The sequence below is a fragment of the Conger conger genome, chromosome 8 (genome assembly GCF_963514075.1).
Source record: "Conger conger chromosome 8, fConCon1.1, whole genome shotgun sequence".
Classification (NCBI taxonomy): Eukaryota; Metazoa; Chordata; class Actinopteri; order Anguilliformes; family Congridae; genus Conger; species Conger conger.
In genome coordinates, this window is record NC_083767.1 from 34,211,134 (window position 1) to 34,236,199 (window position 25,066).

Below are 25,066 nucleotides of genomic sequence, written 5' to 3' on the forward strand. Positions count from 1 at the left end.
GAAGACTTAATAAGTCTAAGAAATACCTAATAAACTGCTCACTGAGGATATTTTCTTATTCAATTGTTAATAAGTTTTGCTGAAGACAACGTGTTATTTTGTTCATGGCTAAACATTTGAGCACATTTTCTAAGGCATGCATCAGTTTGTGTTTGTCCAGGACAGCTGTCTGCTCTCCAAAGATTGGGTTACTAGTATGGACCACAAACTTCACAGACATCCCCTCCTTGTAACGTAGTCACAAACACTGGAATGAGGAATCACCACTGGAATGAGAACAGACAGGGGGAACATTCTTCCCAAAAATCTCATGTCTGCAGGCTGGGATGGTGCTGTGATTCACATGTCTCCACAAGGGATGGTGCACCAGAAAACTAATCAATGTTGTTCTGCCCTTGGGGTTGTAAGATAAATAAATAGTTACTCTATGTTGGACGGTACTGTATGTTGTCACCCAGGGTGAAAGGCCTGGACTTTTCTGTGACATAATTTTCACTGCAAAGTTTTCGCGTGAGCTCAAGTAATGGGATAAACACCGTGTAGTACAACAAGCGTGCCTTCATGTTAATACTCATTATGTGGACAAAACATGTTTATGAATCCAGTTATTTTCGAAATGTGTACAGGAAATGATATAATTATGGCAGATATGCAAAACGTATGCAACACGTATGGTTAAAAACATTGTATTATTTCCACCATCATCTGTTCTGACAGCATATTTTTTGTTCATGCGTTATTTAATCTTAAACACAGAATGTGCTAATTAATTCTTCAAATCGAGTACAGTTACATCTACCTGCAATTTGTTTCAGTGTTTTAATAATATGTTCCTTCAGATATTGCTCTAAACAGTCATTCATTTCACAACACGCGGTGACACACCCTCCTACTGCATATTTATATGGTCTATGGAAATAAGCCTGGTGAGGAGCGCAGTCAATAAATTATGTTAATCAGAGAGCGCACGCGGAGATTTGGAGGCGTGCTGCCTTATTTACCGGGGGAATGCTGTGGTAGCTATCAGTGCGGTGTGTAATAGCAAGCGCCGCTGGTGAATGTGTTTACTCACACAAGGTCTCTTAGTTTCAAGTCGTATTACTCCTTTAACCAACTCGATCGTTTTGGCTTCAATTTTATTTTCTCGGAAAACAGTGCAACAAGTTTACAAAATTCGCTGTAAGTCAGTGGGGGGAATCCGTTCACAGGTTGCCCCACTCGGCAAAGGACGGAAACGCGGTGCCCTCGTTGGACCGTCTCTTTGCTCGCTGGGAGCTCGCGCACCTCTCTGGTGTTGCAGTTATTATACTAGGTTTAGAATATTTGCAACCCACGCGTTAATATCGAGTACAGATAGAAGAGCGCTTTAATTTGTGCACAATTTACGCGCCAGGATTGCACGAGCTGTCGCATTGTTGAGATTCCCTTATGAAGGCAGTGGAGGCTCGAGGAAACTCAAGGTGCACTGAAAGCATGGAGAAGGACCCAGGGTCTTACAAACGGCAGTATTGCTGCAGGACATTCGGAAGTGTCATTTCGCTTTTATTTTCTGTTGTGTCGGTCGCCTATTGCATTCTTCTGAGTGTACAAACATCCGAAATCAGACAGAGGGTCGTGGAATTGGAAACTGGAACCGGGGAGCTTCTGTATCATCAGATTCCCGGCTTTTCCATGGATCAATTTAATTCATTGGTGCGGGAGAGAGTGGATCAACTTCTGTCTCAGGTAAGCTCCATCCTGTTCACTTTACCAAACACGCCGGGCGGTACCTCATGACTGGTATTCCCTTTTAAAAATGCGCAAATCACGCGGTCATTGAAAATTAGAATCCTTATTTGTATTTCAGTATTAATAATGCAAGCGTCTTGTTTCCTTGTTATTTATGAACATTTTTGTTTATTTACAGAGGACTTACGAACATTTGGCCAAGATAAGATCTGCTCGAGAAGCTCCATCTGAATGTAACTGTCCACCAGGTAAATTTGGCAACTGTTGATTACATGTTGATATGGATGTGGGATGGAGCGGTGAGTCAAATATGCTGTTTTATAGGGGAGACCGGAGCACAAACGAACACGGGGCATGTTTAAACATGGGGATTTTGCATAGTTGCATTTGCGAAGAATTTTGGGTTTGTTTTCACTGATGTATTATAGCAACGCGCTTCTCATGTGGCTGGGCGATTTGAAAACTTCATCAAGAGTTAATAACAAACCTGTTTTAGCACCGTGAAAGCAACGCTTTTTTTTTTACCAAAGTATTTTTAGAATAACTGATGATATGTGATAAATATTTTTGCATTTAAATCACTGTCTTATGGGTTATACGACTGTATCGATTCGACCCATGTCTCGAGCAAGCAGAAACTGTGAGCCTTGCTGGAGTACTAATAGCGCAGCCGGGGCACGTGGGAACGCTGTGTTCCAACATGCCCCGCCTGTTATAAATGCATCAGCCACAATAACGTTTAATGTAACGTGCTCCATGCAGACCATGCATTTGTTCAGTCCGATTTAGCACTTATCAATTTCTTCCGAGATATCAATTTCATATACATGGTCATATGCGGTTAGTACAGATTATAGACGATTTCTGCAAGACAATTTTCAGATGGAAAATGTAAACGGCATTTTGGACGCTTTTTAAACTTTCCCCGGAACTGTTTAAACTTCCCCCGTAGCCAGGGCACGTTGGATCAGTTTCACTCTCGCTGCTTTCGACTGAACTGTAATCGCCAGGAATGTTCTAGAACTGTACCGATGGTCTATAGTCATAGCCATTTCATAGTCATTTTTTATGAGGCGAAAACCTAAAAGTGTTTTCCTCGGTCTCCCGGACATGACCAGTAGCCTAATTCGGCGGTTTATATTACAACCAATCTTTTGGTTAAACTTCACAGCGTACACCGTGGAACAGACGCAGTTATGTTATGTTAAACCAAAATCTAAGGGCATGGACAGAATCGCGGCTTCAAATGAACTTGCGCTCCAAGCAAATAGTTATTTTAATTGGCTAAATGCCCCACTTAACCCGGTGGTTTGAATATTTCTCGTTAAAATATGATATTGCAAATACATGGAAGGATTTCCGGTTGAGTAGCTAAACAATATGCATTATTACATTATTACTCCCAGGGGCAATGTGGTGTAGACAGGGGCTTTTAGATTAAAGCTTGCGTCTTCAATTACCAACCGAGGTCCTACCTTTGTACCCTTGAGTAAGATTCTTAACCCGACTTGCTTCAGTAAACATATACAGCTGTATAAATTGATTGTAACCAATGTAAAAATGTATGAAAGTTCTGTAGTTGAGCCCGAAGTTAAATGCTAAAATGCAGTGTAATATTGTTTTTTGCGTAACACTGTTTATGTGCAGTAGACCAGTTCACTCAACCATTTAATTTCAAAGCATTCCAGTTGTATTGTGCGAAATAGTATTTATTGTATCATTTTGTAGCCTGTTATAAATTGCTTTGGTTTTAGTTTGCTTTGCTTGCCAAGAGATGAAGTGTTTTACTGTTGACAACTTGGAATTTCGTTTTGGAGCCGTTATAGTGAAACTGCGTTACAGCCACTGTTTTTCAGTGTAGTGGGGGGCATGGCCGACTCCAGGGAATCTGGCGGTTCCTGTACTCTTAAGTGCTTAATGGAAAGGACGGCGCGAGCAGCCGAGACCGGCAGGCGCAGTGAAAATAGCGCTCATGCTGTGCGCTTTCCGCATGTTGCGGGCGAATTACAGTGATTCACTTCTCTCAGGCATCGCACTGATAGTCAGAAGGCGTCGTGAGGGTTACAGACAGCTGAATCACAGCTATTCTAAACAGAAACAGTGGTATTTAACAGCTATACATAGAAGTGCTGGGAATTTTTTGAGCTGAGAATGGCTCCGCGCCCGCCTATGCCTCTTCTCATTTTTACCTTTGGAGAATGCATGGAAGCCGGGTATAGTTAATGTACTTGCATACACAGTATATCATCTTTTTAAATGGTATTCCGCTTTATATAGTTATTATCGACATGCTGTATGTCGAGGTTGGATTTAGTAAAAGATACGTACAGTATTGTGTGTTCCCCAAACGTAAGAGTCTGGACCTAAAGCGCTACACCTTATGTTCGAACACGCGCAAGACGCACAGTATTCACTATAGTGCACGCCGCATCGCGTATGTCAACGTAGGTCTACCCTATCAGATTTAAAACTCAGTATGTGAACAACTGACTGAATATACTCTTTTCCACCAGCAGATGGAAACGCTAATGCTTGGGACGCTCCGGAATTTGGAAATCTGTCATCACGCGGGAAACAATGCTGGTTTCTGTGCCATATATAAAATATGAATGCCAGGGAAAGGGTGAAATTCATCTGCTGCGCAAATGAAACAAAGGCGCTTTACTCTAAGCAGTGCGTCGAAATGTTTGCGGTCTGAGCACCAGTTTTGGCGAATTCCACTTTAATGATGAGATTAGCCTGATATTGTTCAGCATTGTCCCGATGACAAGTTAAGTTATAGTGGTTTTTCAAACACGGTCCCGGAGGCCCACTGTGTATGCTGGTTTTTGTCACAGCTAATCTCTTGATCAATTAATGTTGTGTAAGTTCTAACATAATTTTGTTCTTTCACTTATTCCAGAATAATGTGGGTTTGGCTCATTGCCATGTTCTCTCATTGAACTGTTCATCTTTCACAAATGCATAGTTTTGGTGACCACACGATCACCCATTACGACCTATGATCTCACATGTCAGTCCATAGTTGATTATTTTCAGAAAATGTAACCTCTTTCAAAAGGAGGCATTTGTCATGTGGAGCGTTATAGAATATTACACTGATCTGATACATTGGTGATGTGAATGTGGAATATTGATTCTTATATCTTAATGTGACTTTAAGAGCGCCTGTCATACTAATTGAGAGCAGTTAACAGCTCATTACAGTTCAGAGATTGCAATTATGGTAGGAAGAAAATCCAGCATACACAGTCGGTCTTCATGATAAAGTTTGAAAACCAAAAAGGATTGGCTACCCAGCAGCTACCCCTCTGTTTTTAATACTCTATCAAGGTATAATGTACTCTATTAGTGTTGATCTGACACAAAACATGTTACTGTGTGTAATCGTGCTGCCATAAGTGATGATGAATCGTCTTGCTGTAGAGAAAAGATTACCTTCAGGCATCAAGATGTGCATGTGCCAAAAGCCACTCTCTTCTCAGCTTCTGCTTTGGCAGGATGGTTCTAGATTTGTGTTCATTCCTCTTAATGGTTTATCTTCATTTAAATGCATTAATGCTACATTTGTTTGCACCTTCCACTTGTCACAATGCTGGCATGTTAAACAGCGTTTTCTGTCCAAGATTTTTTCTGACACTGTTTTTTCCTTTTTCAATCCAATCACTGCCATATCTCAAAAAGCCCAGTGATTCCAGATTTGCTTTTTTTTCCCCAGGGAGAGGAGGGAAAAGGGTTGACTGAGTGGTTAATTAAACATATAGTCTTGATGGAATTTTCACTGCAACTGATGGTGGATAGACAGGCGGTGTCTCACGCGTTGACAGTGAACTCAGTATATTCTCCAGATGGAGAGCTCAATCAATGCCAAGAATCCATCACCATGGAAATGAGGTGTATATTTCTTCGCCTTCTGAATTTTCTAAATATTGAATTTAGGTCTTGAATATTAATCTTTTAAAACCTCATCCAAAAACCCTTCCTGTCCAAAAAAATAAGCAGACTATTTACTTAATTTGTATTATCTTTATTTATCTAGTGAAGTCGACTGAAGGCTTGGTTCTATTTTGTCGTGTTGACCTGGAGCAGTGGTCATCAACTCTGGGCCTCGATTCCAAATCCAGCCCAGGTTTTCTGTTGTCCCCTGTAATTAGCACCTGATAGGCCAGACCATATTCACACCTGATACCCAGGTATAGGGAGGGTGGACAACCAGCAGTTCTCGGGGCTTGAGGATATTCGTTGCTCTATCTGCTCTAGTGTATGGTGCATCATAATGGTTAGGGAACTGGGGCTGTGGGTTCAACTCATAGGTGAGGCACTGCTGTCATCTTCTGGAGCATGAACCTGAACCTGATCCGCTTCAGTAAAATTCTTTGATAGGATTCTGGTGAGGGGTTTAGGTGACCAAATGTAGAGTGTCAGTTTTCTGAGGGACTTTCGCCAGGATGTCCCATCTCAAAAATACGGCTTTCACTTGATCTTTTAAAACCGCATTGTGTCAGGACCACATATTTATCCACATTTATCTCATCCACAGAATACCTCCTTCTAGAGGACAGTGCCCCCATCGATTTTGGAGGGAAGAGCACCCCCAGTTGGCCAACCAAAAACTATTAATTTCAGCAGCTTAATTTTGCTATGAGGCCTGTCCATTCGTATGTACTGTGTACTGTTGGGACTATGCTTGTAGCAAATGCACAGCTCCAAAATGGCTTCATTGTTCCAGGATTGCTGCCCTCCCCCCTTCTTTTTCCCACCTGTCAGAACTGCATGCCAGCCTTTCTTTAATGGGGCCATTAGCAGGCGTGCAGTCTGTGTGAGTTCCGCACAGAGCGATCGCACCTTTCAGACAGACGCTATCCGAATCCCTACCAGACGGTGAACTGCGGGAGGAAAAAAAGATGCAACTATTTATTTTCCTTCCACAAGAGAGGCATTGAGTTCTCCCTCCCTTTGTTCAAGTCTGCAATGTAGGCCCAGTCTTACTGTTCCTTCATGTTCACTTTTATGGTGTGTGTGTATATACATACAGTGCATTCCATAATATTTGTGACAAAGACCCATTATTTATTTATTTGCCTTTATTTGCACATTGTCAGATTAAAGGGCATTTTTATACATTTTGGTTTCACGATGTAGAAATTACAGCAGTGTTTATACATAGTCCCCCCATTTCAGGGTACCATAAAGTTTGGGACACAGCAATGTTATTTAAATTAAAGTCAGGTTTAGTATTTTGTTGCATATCCTTTGCATGCCATGAGCTCCTGATGTCTGTGATCTATCAACATCATCAGTGTCTGGATATCTTATTTTCAGGTTGTCCTACAAGCGATATTAAATCTCTTTGCATTTGAATGGATCTCTATGGGAACTGGGGGGGGGGGGTAGGATTAGATTCAGCTGTAAATGATGCTGACACAGTATGGAACACATTTGTGTTAAATGGCTTTAAGTCATCAATGGTCCAAGGTATCAAATGAGCCTCAAACCACTGTGCTGTTGCCAGATATGCGGTAGATACAAAAATAATTGTTCCTCCTGAATATTCTTTCCATTGAGTTCATCAGGAAAATTTGTCAGGAGAAACCTTTTTTTGTTCGGAAGAAAAGGAAAGTGTTTTTGGCAGTGTGTGTGGTTCAGAGCTCCAGTGAGGGGAATCTTGAACCTGGGAGCTAACTTTGGTGTAGTCGGTGGAGTTTGTGTCACTTCATCATTACCATGGTAACTTACTGGAGCATGCACACATTTTCACAAATATACCACATGCAATACCATGCAATTTCAATTTTTAATGAAATCTAGGCTCTACTTGGAACTGGAAACTCGGAAGAAGCGCAGACTTTTGAGATTTTGGTCCGACAGTCCAGGTGCAGATCCAGCAAACGGTAGCACAGAGAATAGGCAGAACGTAGTCAAACCAGATGAAGGTCGAGAACAGGGAGTCAGTCCAATGGGGGTAGGAACAGGAGGTGGGAGTTAGAGAGGAGACGGAGGACTGGGCAGAGGAGCAGGCAGGTAACAGAAAGGGAATCCGGAACTGGCAGGGTATCAGGGACATGCAGGGAATTAGGAACATGGCAAACAGAGGCTAGAAAAACAGGATGCGAACACAAAGGCACGGCACAAGGCAATTTAGCCCTGAACAGAAGAGAACAGACAGACTATATACCCAAGTAACGAGACACAATGGGATTCAGGTGAGTGTGATGACACATTTGTAAACACGTAACAGGCGCAGGTGTCATGACTAGAAACAGACTAAATTTTAAAACACAAAACAGAACACAGACTAGAAAATGCATAGAAATGAAGAAACAAGGAAACAAACTAAGATACAGAGGCACGGGACGTGACAGGAAAACATGAAACATGGAACTTAGAAAATACATAAAACAGGGAAATCCGGAAATATCAAGAATGTGGGGGCACGGGACGTCACAACATGTTCATGTTCAAAAGATTTCCCATTAGCTATTCATAGAATCTTTACATCCCCCACATTTTCTAGTCAGAAGCTCTACTTTTCAGCTTCTGCCCCTGAGTCAAAGTATTAAAAAGGCAAATGACAATCTCTCCGCCACTGAGTCCCTGTTTTGCGGTAGTTGCCTGGAGACACAGCTGACTGATTCCATGCCACCTCGCCAAACCCGTCCGCTTTTAATGCCTTTCTGAACCTAAAGGTCCGTAATCTGTCTCAATGCTATCAATACAGGGTCTGTGTAGGTCTGACGCTCGGAGTAGGTCAGACTGACAGCTTTTCGCGAAGGATGCATGACATAGCTGCCATCTCCCCCCCATTATCTTATCTCCTTCTCTTTCACTATCCCCCTTTTCTCGCACCCTTTCATCTCACTCTCTTGTTTTCCGTGGCGCTGTCTCACTCAAAGGCATTAGGAATGTAGTCCATTAGAGAGACGGAGAGGGAGAGAGAACATTAAAATGAAGAAAGTCTCTCAGAAATGGCACTCAAATCCGTTCATGCAGTGCTGGTGCTGAGCCTAACTGAACAAGTGTGTGTATGTCTGTGTGTCTGTCTCAGGGAGAGGTGGGGTTGGGGGCTATTAAAGAGCACTTGTTTCCCATTAAACACAAAGCATCCCACTGGCTCCCACAGAATCCTCACATCTGAGGGGTCTGTCTAGTGCAGCTGTTTCCAGGGTTGCTTTGGAGTTGGGGGTGGGGGAATGCACCCATACAAAGGAGTGTATTACCACCATGTATGTTTTGTGCCCAGAAACACTGTCCTTTTTGTTTAGGGACACCTCCCCCCAACGCCCCCAACACCCTTTCATTATTTGAGTCAGAGGGACTGAAAGGGAGCTCCCTTCACCCCCTGAACCCCCACCATGTACATGCCATAGAGACATAGATTAACAACACACATACACAAACACACACACAAGCACATACATAGTTGAACCTCACACATACACACACACACACATGCACACACGCATAGATAGACCACACGCAAACACATGTTTTCTAGCATTGGATGTTCATAATGGGCTTTTTGATAGACATCCATAAATGCATTTGGAAATAATTCATGACACATTTATTTGATGTACGGTTTTCTTGCTTCCCTGTACCTCATGTGAAGCATTCTGGTCGGCATGTGGCTCACACTATCCGAAGCGTCACGCACTGGATTACACAGATGTGTGTCCAAGTAAGGCAGGTATCCCCAGGTAATATATTTAATCTGTACTGCCTATGGTGCTGACTGGGACTCAGAACTGGAGTGATTGCAGACTGTATGCACCGGTGTCTTCATGTTTGAACGCTTGAGTAATTTTAGCCTTTTGGACCCTTTGGATTTCCTTTGTGCAAATACTAAACTTATCTATTATCATGAAGGTGATTCTGATCCTAGAACAGAGTAGGAACTCTTTATAAATACGGCTCTGATCTAGGATCAGTTTGGCCTTTTAGGCAATAATGGGTAAGGTTAGGATACGAGCAATGGTCAAGCTGATCCTGGATCTGAACTTCTACTCCGAGAGGCTTTATCAGTATGGGCCCTGATGTCGCCGGTCCTGGGCGCTGCTAGTGGGAGGCCCACGCTCACTCTTTCTCTCTCTCTCTCTCTCTCTCAGCTTGGCGGGTTTGGCAGAAGAAGCTTGTGTGCAGTTTAGCAGAGTGAGTGCTGCTGCTACAAATGATAAGAGTGAGAAAGCAGGGCGCATGAGAGAGATACAGAAACAATAAGAGAGAACCCGTGGTGGGAGGAGGAGAAGGAGAAGACTTCAAGTTTTGTTTAATAGGTTTTTTTTTTTACTTGTTTCATCATGGTGCTGTTCAGAAGTGTGGCAAATGATGGCTCGGCTCCTTTAGCTACGTAATGCAACTGTGACTCATTCTCTCTCGGGTTATAAAATAAAGCGCTGCTACACCTGGAGAAGTGCTCAGGACGGACTGTGTGAAGGGTGCAGCTACGGTTGAGTTGATGTGTAGCGTAACGTAGCATGGGAAACAGGCTGGGGTCGAAGCAGGTGAACCCGCGCAAGCAAGCGCTCAACTCCCAAGCGATCCCTGTGTGCTGTTAAATCAGCGTTGCCACATTATGTTCTTATAAAAAGTAAAAGAAAAATATCACTGACTTCTTTAAGCTGCTGAAATTATTTCAGTTATAACCTTGAGCAGCTTTTGACCTTGTGTTTTGTTAACATTTTCAGATCGACAGGAATTTCAAAATAGCAGTGACGTTCGGTTAAAGAAATGACACTGCACATATCATGGCATTTAACAGTGCTGTAAGATTTAGAGACCCCATAATTCGAAAGCCATTATTCTCTGTGAAATTGCTGCTTCAGTGAACAACTGTCAGAGCCAAGGCTTCGTGGAGCGAAGAAAACTTTTGAAAAGCGGACAGACAGGTTCCAGAGTGCCAGTCAGCAGCATGTGTTGTGGATCTCAGGGTGCACGGAGGCTGGACTAAAGGAGAAGTCGACTCAAGTATTCTTCCTCCGTCCATCAGCCCAGTTAGCAGAACTTAGAACGTTTAAGGAGGTTAGTTTTGGTTCCCAGAATAGTTCATTTGTTTTCTGGGAGTTCTTATGTTTTCTTATGTAACGTTTCTTAACGGTCTCACAACGCTGCAGTAATGTTATATGAACCTTATTGTAGGTCACCTGAACATGTTCTTTTTTGGCAATAGGGGAATGTTCTGTGAACCCTTCTATAAACGTGACACAAAACTTTCTTAAATCACATTTTCCCGGAACATTGCTGGATCATCATCTTGGGAACGTTATGTAAGCAACATTCTAAAAACAAGAAGTAAAAAGTTCTTGCATCACATTTCTAGAACATTCCAGGAATGTTATTTTTGAACCCGTAGATAATGTTACTGAATGTTCTTAGAACGTTCCGGTAGGCTGGAAGGCGGGCTTGCCTGCTGCCTGCGGCCGGCCGTGAATTTGAGCCATGCGCTGTGTTCCGTTGGCGCTGCTAACTCGGTTTGTACCGCTAACTAAGTTTTGTATTAATGAGGATCAGGAGGAACAAGCAACGAGCAATGGCGGCTCTGATGCGCCTGTGTAACCCGTTAACTGACCAAAGTAGATTTACCCCCCTTCGGTAAAGGCAACACGAGAGAGAGTAGTAAAATCTATGGTGCTAAATATAAAAATCTGATTCATGGGATGGATCCAGATGATGAATATAAAACGCCTCTTGGCAGTTTCCAGCTCACTGGCTGTGACTAAACACCTAGCTTTATGGGGGAGACTGTTTAAAGTATGCCTACATACTCTGCAAAAGTAAAGAATAAAAAGGGATGTATAAAACACCAATATCTGTTCCAGGTTGTGAAATCGCTTCTCTCAAAAATAATACACTCCGGGGATCAGCATCTCACTGTCCTCAAAGGCTGAGAACTGCTGGTTCTCCTCCCTCCCTTTACCTGGGAGTCGGATGAAGAAAACAGTCTAGCCAATCAGTAGCACTAATGAACTGGGAGAAAAGAAAACCAGGGATTTGAGATTTGGATTTGAGAACCAGAGTTGATGATCCCTGAAATACTGGCTTAGTTATTTACCGGGATGTCAATGTAACTTAGAATTTAGTTCCTATAGACAAACTCACCCAGGGGATATGTTGAGCTGGGTGGTGGGGGCTGTGTTTTTTTGAGGTGAGTGAAATCACAGGTGCGGTTGCTTCCCCTGAGGACCAGAGGGGAAAGGGTTCACTTTAAAACAAGCCTTGAGCGCTTACTCACCTGACACCTAGCCCTAGGTTCAATCAACATTTCCAAACTTTAACGGACAAGCAAAGCTTTTATTCTGGATTGAAAACCATTATGTATGCCACCTTTAACACTACCTTCAAATTCATTCAAAGCTTAAAGCAGTATATCCTCAATCACCCTCTTATGTGATGTCATGCTGTAAGTTAATGTGATGATAATTGCTTTCATTTGTTACTGATAATTTGATACCATCACTGTTCTTCTTCTTCGGCTGAAACATTGTAAAGTTTCTGTGGACAGGAGTGCTTGCTAAATTGGTTAATGTAGTTCCTAGTTTTCCGATTAGTTTCTTTTTTAGCCATCACTAATCTGTGCCCATGAAGAAAAAACCTATCTCTTGTATTCGTTACTCATTAAAGTCAGTCAGAACAAATGCCAGCACTAGTGACCCTGTCAGCGGCCCTCGGTCATGGGCCACGTTCAGTCTTGACAAAATGTTGCATAACGTTTATTTAAACGGAAACAGTGGCATGTTGAACATCCTGTTGCAAACCGCGGGCGGACTGACGGATGTAGTATGGCGTGCTCCTATGGCATCTATGTACAAGTTATTTTACTGTATTTTGTTCTTTTTGCTCATCATAAGAATGATATACTTGATGTACACTCAGAATTATATAAAAATAATAATTGTAAAAATTAAAAAAAAAAAAAGATAATTAAAAAGTGAAGTCGTTCTTTGGGCTTTAAAGCGTAGGCCTACATAATTATTGATTCAGGCTACACCCCCGACACACCCACCAAATGGGAACAAACATACCTCAAAGCCTGTTACAAAACATTACGCACCGGAAACGTATCATTCAACATAGAAACCATAACAAAACGTTTTTCGATTGGCTGTGCCCATGCTGTTTTGGTGTCAGGGGTTCAGCGAAGAAGGATCCGTCTTTGGTCCAAGGCCTCTGATTGGTCGAGCAGCTCAGATGCTTGCCACGCTTGAGGCTTGTGGGAGAGAGGGTGAAAACAGCTGTTTAATCCCCGCTGTAAACCAAGCCAAAACACCACCCCCCCTGTCTGTTTCTAAACCCAATCGGAGTGGCATTTTAATGCGTGGGGACTAATTAAAACTTCAAAGGGTTAATAAACATAGACCTCCAACACACACTGGGCGTACTTGCTTATCTCTAATCAAGCTGATCAGTTTAGATGGAGGAATTGGCAGGGGTTCTGACTGTAAGTACGCCAAAGCATGTTAAAAGCGAAAAGTGTGTCTTGTTTATGGTCCTCATGTAGTTAAGTGCAAGTTCTTTACAGTTATGTTTATTGGCACTCTCTTTGGTTGTTAGAGAAATGGTGAGTATTTAAACATCCACATTGGTTCCCATAGCATCAACCTGAATAACCAGAACTCTCTTTGGGATAATAAGAAAATAAAAAATGAGAGCTGACATTGTTTGGACACAAATAGTCCTTTATAAAAGGGTGGGGTGGGGGTCTGTGTGTTTTAATATGTCAACCTTTAGTGACTAAATACAAAAATATTTATACAGTGGAGTGCAGAAATGTGGGTACCCCTGGTTTAAATGTCTGTTACAATTAATCTGTATGTGATCGAAAGCAAACCTGAGTTCTAAATGGTACAGAGTTAAATATATATACACCTTTCTGCAAAGCAAATATTAAAGCAATATGCTTTTTATTTTAATTTGTTTATAGTTTATAAATTCGAGAAAAAGGAATCCCTTTTGGATTATTCTTTGTTACTTTAAAAAAAGATGATTGCTAAGGCCCAGACCCAGGTGATTTAAATGTTAGGGCTTCAGTGATTCAGGTGAGCATAATTCCAGGGCTAAACCTTTTATCCTGAAGTAACCCCATGCCTTCTAAAGTATCCAACTGCAGTGGCTGTTCTGTCTGATGTGAACAACCATGGGTTTCTGTAAACAGTTGTCCAAGGATTTCAGAATGAAGATGGTTCATTTCCACCCAGAAGTAGAAGGCTACTAAAACTCTCTCAATATTTCAAACTACCTATTTCCCCTGTCAGAAATTATTAGAAATTGGAAGATAAAAGGAACAGTTGAAGTCAAGGCAAGGTCTGGAAGACCAATAAATATTTCAGAGACCTGAGACCTGTTGAGAAATTCTCAGAAGAACCCACACATCACTGCAAAAGAGCTGCCAAAAATAGTGGCAAACACAAGTCTAGCTGTTCACAGGACAACAATACAATGCACTTTAAACAATACATGGCAGAGTTGCCAGAAAGAATGACCTCAACACAAAATGAAGCATCTTAAGAATGCAAAAGAACACAGTGAGAAGTCTGATGCCTTTGGAACAATGTGCATTGGACTGACGAAAGCAAACTGACTTTGAAATATCACGAAAGCGATATCCCTCGCAGGCAATGCAGATTAATGATGGCCACAGATTGTCCAAGCCCCATTATTTTTCAGAAGGGTCTTTGCACTGAAGTGTCCAAAACGAGAGTACTTATCTGGTGAAGGTAAGACCAGATAAGCCAATGACACTGAAGGTGTCTCCTCATTTATGAGTGGTCGGGCGTAGTTAAGGAGATATGCTAATGAAGGCAGCCTATCTTTTTTTTCATGCTCCTCTGTCATTGTTAGGTCTAATGGCGCTCCTTATCTCCCAAAATTTTTATCCTGTCACCAAGCGCTCTGTCTGGACAAAAACAAATCCCTCTAGAACAGAGATCTCAATCTCCAGTCATGCCGTGCAGCAGTAGTGGGGTTTCATCCAACCATTTTATAGAAAATTTTAATTTGTGCATAACAAAACCATCAAAAACATCAAAATATCCTTGTTACTCAGTGATTAACTCAGTCAGCTTGTTTCTTGGCTTGCTTGTTTTTATTTATTTATTTATTTTGGACTGTTTCAGTATGTATTACAGCATGATCGTTAATCAGTAGCTGATAAATTTGTACGATTACAGACCAAAAAGCAGATTTGACCCGCAGATCGGATACAGGTTAAGGGTTAAAAGTGAAGGGTGAGTGTAGCTCAACTGCCAGGGGAGTGCATTGTGGGAAATGTGCAGTGCTTCGGGAAATCCCAATGTCATGTGTTGGGGGGGATGGGTCTTCTCCTGTGTAATCTTGTTTATCCATGTGCACACAGTCGCGGACCCTGGAGTTTTTCTTTTGTCACAGGAACACGATAACGTTAGGCCACGCCGTGAGCCTGAGACTATCGCCCAACGGTCATGTCCATTCAGACCAGTGCTGTGACTGACAGTTGTATGTATGGGCGGGAGGGAAGTTGACTTTCCCCCGCCCCGGCGCTTGCAAAGATAGTGGAGAGGATGCGGGCGTAACCTTGCTTTGAGGAAGTGGCTCATGCTGACTCAGGACTACTGGATCAAGGTTATCTGCGTAATTACGCAGCGAGTTGACAGAGCGAAGGCTTTTCAAACTGACCTTTTTATTTTTCAGGAACACTTACAGAATGATTAAATCTGGGTAAATTGCGTACTCCAGAAGGGAGGTTATATTTCTTAATCATTATTCTCTATAAGTCCCTTTGCCAATGCTTATCTTGCTGTGCCTTTATGTCAACCTCTGTTCTGAACTAGCGGCCGGTTTTCCAAGCTAGGATACAGAACCTACCCCTGAGATAAGAGAGGAATTGTGACATGAACATTGTGACACTGAAATTCCACTTAACCCTACAGCTTCATACTGATTCAAATTCATGCTGTAGGCACAACTTGTGGTTGCCGTGGTCTCAGCTTTAATGTCCTACCATTTTTAGGTTTACCTGTATACAGTACATTCACACAATGGTATACAGTTTTGGCTGTCAACAACTGTACTTTTTTATTTTCAGCCAATGCATGTAAAAAATTGCACCTTGCAACATTTGCATTTTGATTGGTCCTTAATTTTCTACAGTTGAAGTAGATTTCGGTTTACTGGTTGTGTATTTTGTATTAAATAACCAAATCTTGTAAAATATCATCTTGCCATCAATAATATGAAAACTATTTTGAATTGCTTTGGCCATGTCTGAGCCTTCGCTGTAGAACTGGACTTAATAGAATTGGACCACACACCATAGATGTAAAGTGAACTGATTGTTCATTATACGTTTTCTGCATATGGTTACCAATTGCAGAGCAATATTTATTTGCTTTTCTTCACAGAGTGAGTTGAGCAGCTACTAAAACTAAATCACCAAAATGAGATCATGAAGAAAAAGTGTAACACTTGTTTTTACTTGTTTAAGTTCAACCTTAAGGAGAAATGTTGATTAAATGCAGGCCTTTGTCGGCCTAATATTCCACTGAGGTCATGTGCATGTAGTCATAGGTTCTGATGGAATGCCTGATAAAACAATTCAGTGAAATTCATTGAATTGCTGTATTTTTGTAAATGGTGGAATATGTACCTCTAGGTACGGTGATCAAAATTGTAATGTGCCCAGCATGACAGAAAAAATATTTCAGCATATTCTGTCTTAACACAGACCACAAATATGGCCCTATAGAAAGAAGTTAAGAAAAAAAGAGTGAAAAATGCTAATTTAGGTTTAGTCACGCTAGCTTAGCATCTTGCCATTGCATTGGCGGTCATGACGGATATAAACAGAAAGGCATGTTTCCTTCTCGAAATAAGTTTTAATTGTTTGTGAGGTGCAACTGATATCAAAGCTCAAAATCCCAGTGTAATTAAGCACGCTCTCCTTTCACTCATGACATGCACGCACACAGCCATGCAAACACAGACAGAAATGGACACAGAAGTTGTAGCCCTTGCCTTGCTATCCATTAGCTTACGGATCTAACAACCCCCATTCCCCTAGTCGAGTGAACCAATCACAACTTTCCCTCAGGTCTCGGGCTAATGTCACCTTCCGCATCCAAGCTTCAGTCACACGTTCCACATCTCTCTCTCATTCTCTCTTTCTCTCTCTCATTCTCACCCTCTCTCCCTTTTTCTCCTCAATATTGTATCGTGCAGCTGTTACTGAGTCAATTCTTCAGTCTTCAAGTATTGACATGAAATGAGAAATCACAATCCTTTGACTATCCGTGGACCAAAGACATACAGGGGTTTTCAACATTTCATCAGATCCAGGGATCATCATTTCATCAGATCCCATCATAAGTAAAAATGTGAAAAAGAGTTTTTATTAAAAAAGGTTTCATATTTTAAAATATTTTCCCAAATCTGTACCAAGTTAATGCATTTCAAGTCTGGCCAAGGACACCCTACAGTACCTTCAAGGGACCCCAGGGGCCCACAGACCCTCTGATTAAAACCCAGGGTCTAATAGGATTAGTTTGGAGTAGTTTGAGCTGTAAAGCCATCTGTGGAGTTATGTGGCGTTATCCCCTTTATACATGAGAACCGGGCTCCAGTAACTTTACTAAATCCACTATACAGTACTCTTCCTTCTGTTAATAAGGCCTCGTTTGTGTGTGTGTGTGTGTGTGTGTGTGTGCTTGCTTGCATAAGTGTGTGCATGCATGCATGTACTGTGTGTGTGTGTGTGTACATTCGTGCACTTGGGTGTATGTGTGTGTGTGTGTGTGTGTGTGTGTGTGTGTGTGTGTGTATGTGTGTGTGTGTGTATATATAAGTGTGTGTGTCCATTTATGCTGTGTGTGTATGCTTATGTGAATGTGGGTGTGTGTGACCTTTAAAAGTTGCTAGTTGTGCTTATTTTCTTTTTTGAGTCCTCTCACACTGCTTGTGCCAGTTACCGACCCTGGACTGTCTGCTCATGCTCTGCCTACTTCACTGTCAATCAAAATGACACTCACCCACAGAGGACATTTGACATTGCTTCCAAACACAACATCTTTGTGCTCACAGATTTTTATCTCTTTCATGTGTCCTCGTAAGACAACAATGGTCTCTATTCGTGACCAGAAAGTTTCTGAGATATCATAACCACAATGATAAAGCACAATGATAAGGGCAAAATGGTCACAAAGCCACCCGGAATGTCAAAGTGCGTCACCACAGACCTTATCGCCTCTTATTGTTTTGCTGGGCTCTTTATGATTGGCTTTGTGGGCTGTCCCCTTGTAGGATAATACAGAGGTGTTGACTCATTTGCCATTTTAAGAGAGTCAGGCATTACAGTGTTGTACCATCAAGCGTCATACGGAGCTGCTGCAATATGGGACCTGATCTATCTCTGGGAAAAGGCCGGGTGGCAGTGCACTATAATGGATTATGATTAAGGAAACCTGGCTTAACTCAGAGGTTGCCAGTTTGATTCCCAAACGGGGCACAGGAGTTGAGCAAAGATACTTGGCTGAAATTGCTTTGATAAAAAATGAATGTCATCGGTGCAGGTCACTCTGGATGAGAGCATCCGCTAAGTGCCGAATGTCAAAGTTAATGCGCACCATGGTGCCACAAGCCTTTTGCCTTGTGCACTGTGCTGTCTGTTGAACTAACTCATTTCTATGAGAAGGCAAGCTGTTCAAAATCCTGTCCTTGGTAGCCATACTCTTTTGTTTTACTTTCTCACAAAAAGGAGATCACTCTGTCTGATACTTCCTTTGACCGTTTTTTTACCTTTTTAACTAAGAAAATAAGAGCCCCTAGTTAAGAGCTCCACAGTTTCTGCACGTTTAACTCCAGTCCTGGAGGGCCACAGTTTCTGCAGGTTTAACTCCAGTCCTGGAGGGCTGCAGTGTCTGCAGGTTTAACTCCAGTCCTAGAGGGCAGCAGTGTCTGCAGGTTTAACTCCAGTCCTGGAGGGCCGCAGTGTCTGCAGGTTTAACTCCAGTCCTGGAGGGCCGCAGTGTCTGCAGGTTTAACTCCAGTCCTGGAGCATCTCAGTGACTGCAGGTTTAACTCCAGTCCTGGAGGGCTGCAGTGACTGCAGGTTTAACTCCAGTCCTGGAGGGGGCACTGTATCTGTTAACTCCAGCACCAGATTGGAATGTTTCAGCTTCAATGGTAGGGACACAGGACATAATAAAGTTACGTATCTGGTGGGTCTATAGAATCTGTGATGAAATTCAGTCAAACATGCATTAACATTAAATACAATAACCAATTTTGGAGTTTTGCCAATACATTTGTGTGTGCTTGGTCTCCTTTGACGATTCTAGATGTTCTCTCTTCTTATCTCACAACCACATTTAGTTCTTCCTAGGTGCTAATTAAGAGGTCAAGTTTTCAAGCTATGGAACTGGTAATAATGGTCTTATTAGTATTTAGACAGGCCCGGGCCCATGTACAAATGTATAAAAGCCTTTTTGCATTGATTGAGGGGCCTCAGCCCGTGTGCTGTTGTGTCCATGAGGCTATTGTACTGCCCGAACAAAATAAACAGATGCTGACTGCAGGTTTTAGAGAAAAACGAGTGGTAAGACATTTAATATGGGCAAAGCTCTGCTGCTTTCCTCTTAATCTAATGCTTTCCAGCACTGTTTTTAATTGCCCAACGCTAAAGTATTTCCTATGTGCGCACCACCCAGTCAAGCCTGTTGCCGCCTAATGATTGCTCCCTCTTAACTCCCTCCATTGTGTTACCACTGTTAAAGCCCGGTTTTTAAAATGTTGCATACACTAGATGTTTCCTGTTTTGGCAAGTTCCAATGGGAAGAGTTAATAACGAGTAGCGGCAACAACAACAAAAATGCTTCAAATTGACGGACAGTTGCTAACCGCCGGCTCTTGCCGTCCGCCTCAGAATGGGTAAGAGCACATTAACTAAAGTGGGTTTATTTATTTGTTTTTTTTCCTTCTGCTTAAGGGGACTTTGAACTTTGGGCCCCTTAAACAGATGACCCCCCCCCGTCGCACCCGGCCCCCATCACAGGCCACCACCATTGTATCCCGCCCCCATCGCAAACCGCCCTCACCATGTTCATCGGTTCCGACTGAAAACACTGCGATTTCACATCTGTGTTGGGGAAGAAGAAAAACGGGCTCCCTTGTTTCCTTTATTTTTGTTTGCCGATTCTGTGAGGACGAAATACCTGCCAAAATATGTCCTAGAGAAGCAGTCCGGTTTGGGTGGTGTTGGGGGAACATAATCTTGCGGTGCAGGAGAAGCGGTCTGAGCGAGTGTGCTTGTGCGATATAGCTCCCGCTCCGAGAATGTGCGACTTTGCTGAGCCTCGTCTGAGAGATTTTCCAAATTCCCAAGTAACCCATCTCTAATCTCTCTGCCAACCACACTTTGATGCCGTACAGGAACAAATTGCGGTATGTTTAAAAGAAACAGCGACAAAAATGTTAGATGAACAGTCTTAAGTACATTTAAATGTTATCCATTTAAAAAAACTAGGCCCCGGAGTGTTTTAAGTCTGCATTCACCCCTCATTCATCCTACCGCTCTCACACTGGAATTCAGCAGCAAAGCTTTTTTACCACAAATAACAGCATTTTCCTTACAGCACTTTACTCCTCAATTTAGTTTATTTGCAAGGGACAATGCACATGATATTGCCTAACATTTGAGGGTAAATGTCACCATTTCCTGGCCCTGACTAATCCATATCTAAATATTCATCTGCAGTTCCAAGGATTGGGTGAAGCTATCAAACCTTGGCCCATGTTCTGCTTCCTCCCTGCCCTGGCAGAAGGACAGGCGGCCGGTGGCCAGGCCGATATTTGGGAACGCAGGGCAGGGCAGTTCAAGCCATGGAAGAGAGCGTTGGACCCTCCGGGACCCTGGAATCCTGACTATTTCCACCAGAGAGAGAGGATAGAGTGATAGAGTGAGGAAGTCAGAGAGAGGACAGAGCGATAGAGTGAAGGAAGTCACAAAAAACAGATCTGGCAGTGGGACGAGTTTGGGTCAGATAACCTACCCCTGGTATTAATGTTCCAGAGGAGTGCATTCCCGCCTCCTGCAGACTGTGTTACGAGCTAGACCGGGTGGTGGTATCTGAGCCAAACTCGTGGACCTGAAAGCCATGTAGACAGAGCAGAAGTTCTCCCAGGCCTCTGGAGTGGGGGTGTCCAAAATACAGAAGTTCAGGATTTAACAATTTAGTTGCCATTTTCAGCTCAAGTAACATATAACATAGCTAAAAATCACCACTACAGCCAGAGATAAGTCAGACGTCTTTATGGTTGGTCAATATTAGCACATTACATGAAATGCTCCCTGCTGTCATGTGATTTACTTGAGTGGTCGCTCTTCCAGATGGGTGGTCAGAACAGACAGGGCTGCTTTTAAATTTGCCTCATGGATTCCTCCTCCCATCTCAGGGTGAGGCTTAAAGCCCTTTGGACTCGTTTCTCACTCAAGCAGAGAAAGAGGTTCGTCCAGGATTTTCCCCGTCATCACCTCTGACGATTTCCTCATGTACACAGAGCCTCTTCAGACACACTGCCCGAGTCAAGCACAAGTCTGACAAGCGTAGTGTAGTCTGGTAAAGTTCAATAACATGCTTCTGTGGCCCAGATTAGCACTGCTGTGTGTTATTACCACAGTCACTGTGGGGATTGGAGGAGAGAGGTGTGAAATGAATACTCACAGAGCATGACCTTTTTGCTGAAATGCGGTGATAAAAATAATCAAAGGTTTAAGAAATGAATGCCATTCAAATCAAGGTCCTCTTGTAGACATGCTTTTATTGTGTCAAGCACATATTGCCAATAAATGACTTGTGACTGCCGTAGTCTTGACTGCAGATCCTGTGCCTAGAAAGGGAAGCTACAGTTTATGGGAACGACATCCACTAAAATCGTTTTAGCCAACACTGAATTGGCAGGATTGCAACCTCCGATCGGACCCTGGCCGACACTATGATTTTTGGTCAAAAAAGGTTTACTCTACATATTACTAAAGCAAAGTTACAGAAGCCCAAACACAGTGAAAGGGAAAGCTGATTATTGTGGCTGATGCTGGTAGAAACACAATAAAGCCACAGCCACAACACCGTACAAATACAATTTCATATTTGTTGACAATATCATCGAAAATGAGCATTCTGCTTTGATTTTTCTAAGCTATGCCTAGGCAGTTTTCCAAAAAGGACATTTGGAGATTCCAAAAGGATGCATGGAAACAAAATGATATTATGGGTCTCCTGAGGTGTAATCCTGCATTTTGCTTACTAAACAAGTACTTATGTAGAAGTATGCAACAGCGAAATGGACAACAATGATAATTCCTCCAGAGAAATTCCAAGTAAACAATGGACATTCTATCAACGTTTCTCGGAGCTAGCGCATTTTAAGAATTTGAAACTATTATGCATTTGGTTAGCTGGATCCTTGCCATAAAAAGGACATTGACATGAGGTCCCCTCACACTTGTTTTGCCACCCACGTTACAAAATAAGGATCTGTTGTCGCATTGCCATCTTCAAATGACTTCTTAAGGTTACACAGATGGAACCGTGAGTTCTAACGCTTTCAAACTGTATATCCTGTTACCAAAGTGATTGAAAATTGCACCGTGAAAAAAGGAATGCATTGAAAATAAACCGCACCAGTCCAGCCCTGGTGAGACTTACGGGAACAGAACCTCACAGTCCTCAAGGGCAAAGAACTGCTCCCTCCACCCTCTGTTTACCTGGGAGTCAGGTGTGATGACAGTCTGGCCAATCAGTAGCACTAATTACCTGGGAAAAAAGAAAACCGGGGCGGGATTGGATTCTGGAGGGCTGTAGTTGGTGATCCCTGCTTTAAGGCTTTAAGACACAGATTAAGCCCTAGTCCTGGACTACATTCTATTATTAATGCAGATTCTCCATACTATTTAGTCTAGGACTAAGCTTCTTCTGTGTCTGTGAAACTGGTCCATTATCTTGCATTATACACTGGTACAGGTCTCCACAAAAAACCCCTCCCTCGAATTCCCTTCATCTTTTCTTTTCTTCACAGTTTCACCCAAAAAATGAGGAATCGGATTGATCTTTTACATTCAAATGCTTTTTGTTCCCTTTGTTTTGAATTCCCTTTTATTTTCACTTCGGCGTGCACGATATTGCCCGGGCTCACTTGCTGCAACAAAATCACAATGGCAGATACACCCAGCCTGCCTGTATATCTGTCATCTGCAGTGAAATACGATCTTCAATATTCAGAGCTGGCTGATAAAAGTGGCAGATGATATTAAAAGATGGAAAAAGGGGTCTGAATTTATTTCCTTGTAGAACCATTTGTGTTGCAGTCCCCCCTGAAAGACGAGTGAAACGTCTGGGGTTAAGGGTGGGCGTCCAGAAATTAAAAGACCCACTTCTCTGCATTTTATATTAATTGTGGAGATGTAACATCTGGAGCTGGCAGAACTACAGAAACATAGCCAAACGCTCAATTTGCCCCATAAAATGGCAAGTGCTTACAGTACATCGCCCCCAAAATAAATAATGAGAGGATATTAATTTTAAGGAGACTTTTGCCTGGTATGAACAGTTTGTTTTGAAATGAGGAAGGGATTGGCATTATTAATGGCTCAGAGTTGGAGGACCTTTTGGTAAATAAGTTAACTTTTTGCTCAGCTTTTCAGCATAATTTTTGAAAGTGTCTTTTTACAACCTCCTTCTTCTTCACACACTGTAGACTTCAGAGATGCAGACACACCAGGGGGGAGGAAGTTAACATGGTTCATTACATCAACCCCCCCTCCATTGCTAATTCTGCAACTGCTAGTCTGCAAAGACTGCCTGAAAAGTTTACGGTTTAATGGGAAAATCAAACCCTTGGATGGAGGCGGCGTATACAGTGACCTGGCTATGCTGCTGTGATGTCATGATGACATGGGAAAGACATGTTCAGCCTCTTCCTCAGTACGTATAGGGCGGCCTGTAGCGTAGTGGTTAAGGTACATGACTGGGACACACAAGGTCAGTGGTTCGATCCCAGGTGTAGCCACAATAAGATCCGCACAGCCGTTGGGCCCTTGAGCAAGGCCCTTAACCCTGCATTGCTCCAGGAGAGGATTTCTCTTGCTTAGTCTAATCAACTGTGCATCACTCTGGATAAGAGCTTGTGCCAAAATGCCATTAATGTAATCTATCCCTACTGCTGTTGAGTCCAGACAAGGTGTTGCTGTTCTGTACAGACAGGGTCCACCGTTGCTCTCCCACATTCACACTGAATGATGAACTGGTCACCCGCCTCTTTATAGCTGATATCAACAGGCCCATAAACACCATGGATTTAGCTGGTAAGGAACTGAGGCAGACAGGGTCAGGGATAGCACATGAGTAAGCCCTCTACGATTGGCCAGAATTCACTGTGGTCAGATACAGCAGAATGTTTTGGTCAGATCCAGCATTTCCATGTTTGGCATTGAAACAGAAATGCATACAGTAAAAGAAGATTGGCCAAATCTAAAAATCAATGGTATAATGGATTCTGCCAAAGCATCCTCAAAATCCAGAAATGGTTCCATGACAACAAATTCTATGTTCTGCAATGGCCATTTCAGGTGGCGGACCTCAATCCAATCGAAGACCTGTGAGCTGAACTGAAGAGGGCAGTTGATGCTTGTGCAAACACAAGCATGTAAAGAATATTGCAAGGATCTGCTAAGAGGAATGTTCCAAAATCTCCAAGTAAACCTTGTCAGGCATTATAAAAAAAGACTCCATGCTGTTCTCCTTGCCAGAGGTGGATGCGCCAAGTAGTAAACCAGGGGTGCCAATAATAATGAAACCTTCATTTTGGTGGAATTCATTTTGTGTTAATTGAATGTTCGATTTTGGTTGGTTCCATTGAAACATTTATAAAGCACAGTATTTTTCACGTTGGCATTTTTGAGTTTATCTCAATAATTATATTGCTCATTTTTAGTATCATATTTTCATACATTTTTTTGTGCATTACTTGTCATGGGTGCCAAAAATTCCAGAGTCCACTGTATATTTAACAAAAAACTGGCGGCCTCTAGAGGAATAGGGCTGAACTGCTAGGCTGGGAATGATATTGGCCATGTGTGACATCAGCGGACATGACATCTTCCAGAAGTCTGAACACAAAAAAAAAAACCTCATACCTTCCTTACACATTAAGAATCATAATACAAAAAGAGAATCACTGGGGGTTCATTGTAGCTCTGCCAATTTTTTTTATATAAGTCTTTATCCAATCAATGGCAATGGAGGCAGGCATTGCCAGCTGAGTGACGGTGTACTTCAAGCATAGCCGATGAGATCACACCCCCCTGCGTTTTTTTTGT

At 42.4% G+C, this 25,066-nt stretch overlaps 1 long non-coding RNA gene across 1 annotated transcript; it reads left to right on the top strand.

Moving 5' to 3' along the window:
- The first annotated feature begins 991 nt into the window (after nt 1-991).
- Nucleotides 992-21,493, top strand: LOC133135681 (uncharacterized). The gene is made up of 3 exons (XR_009709429.1): nt 992-1,725; nt 1,907-1,976; nt 20,447-21,493. It is a non-coding gene; the product is annotated as an uncharacterized LOC133135681 (long non-coding RNA).
- The last annotated feature ends 3,573 nt before the right edge of the window (nt 21,494-25,066 follow it).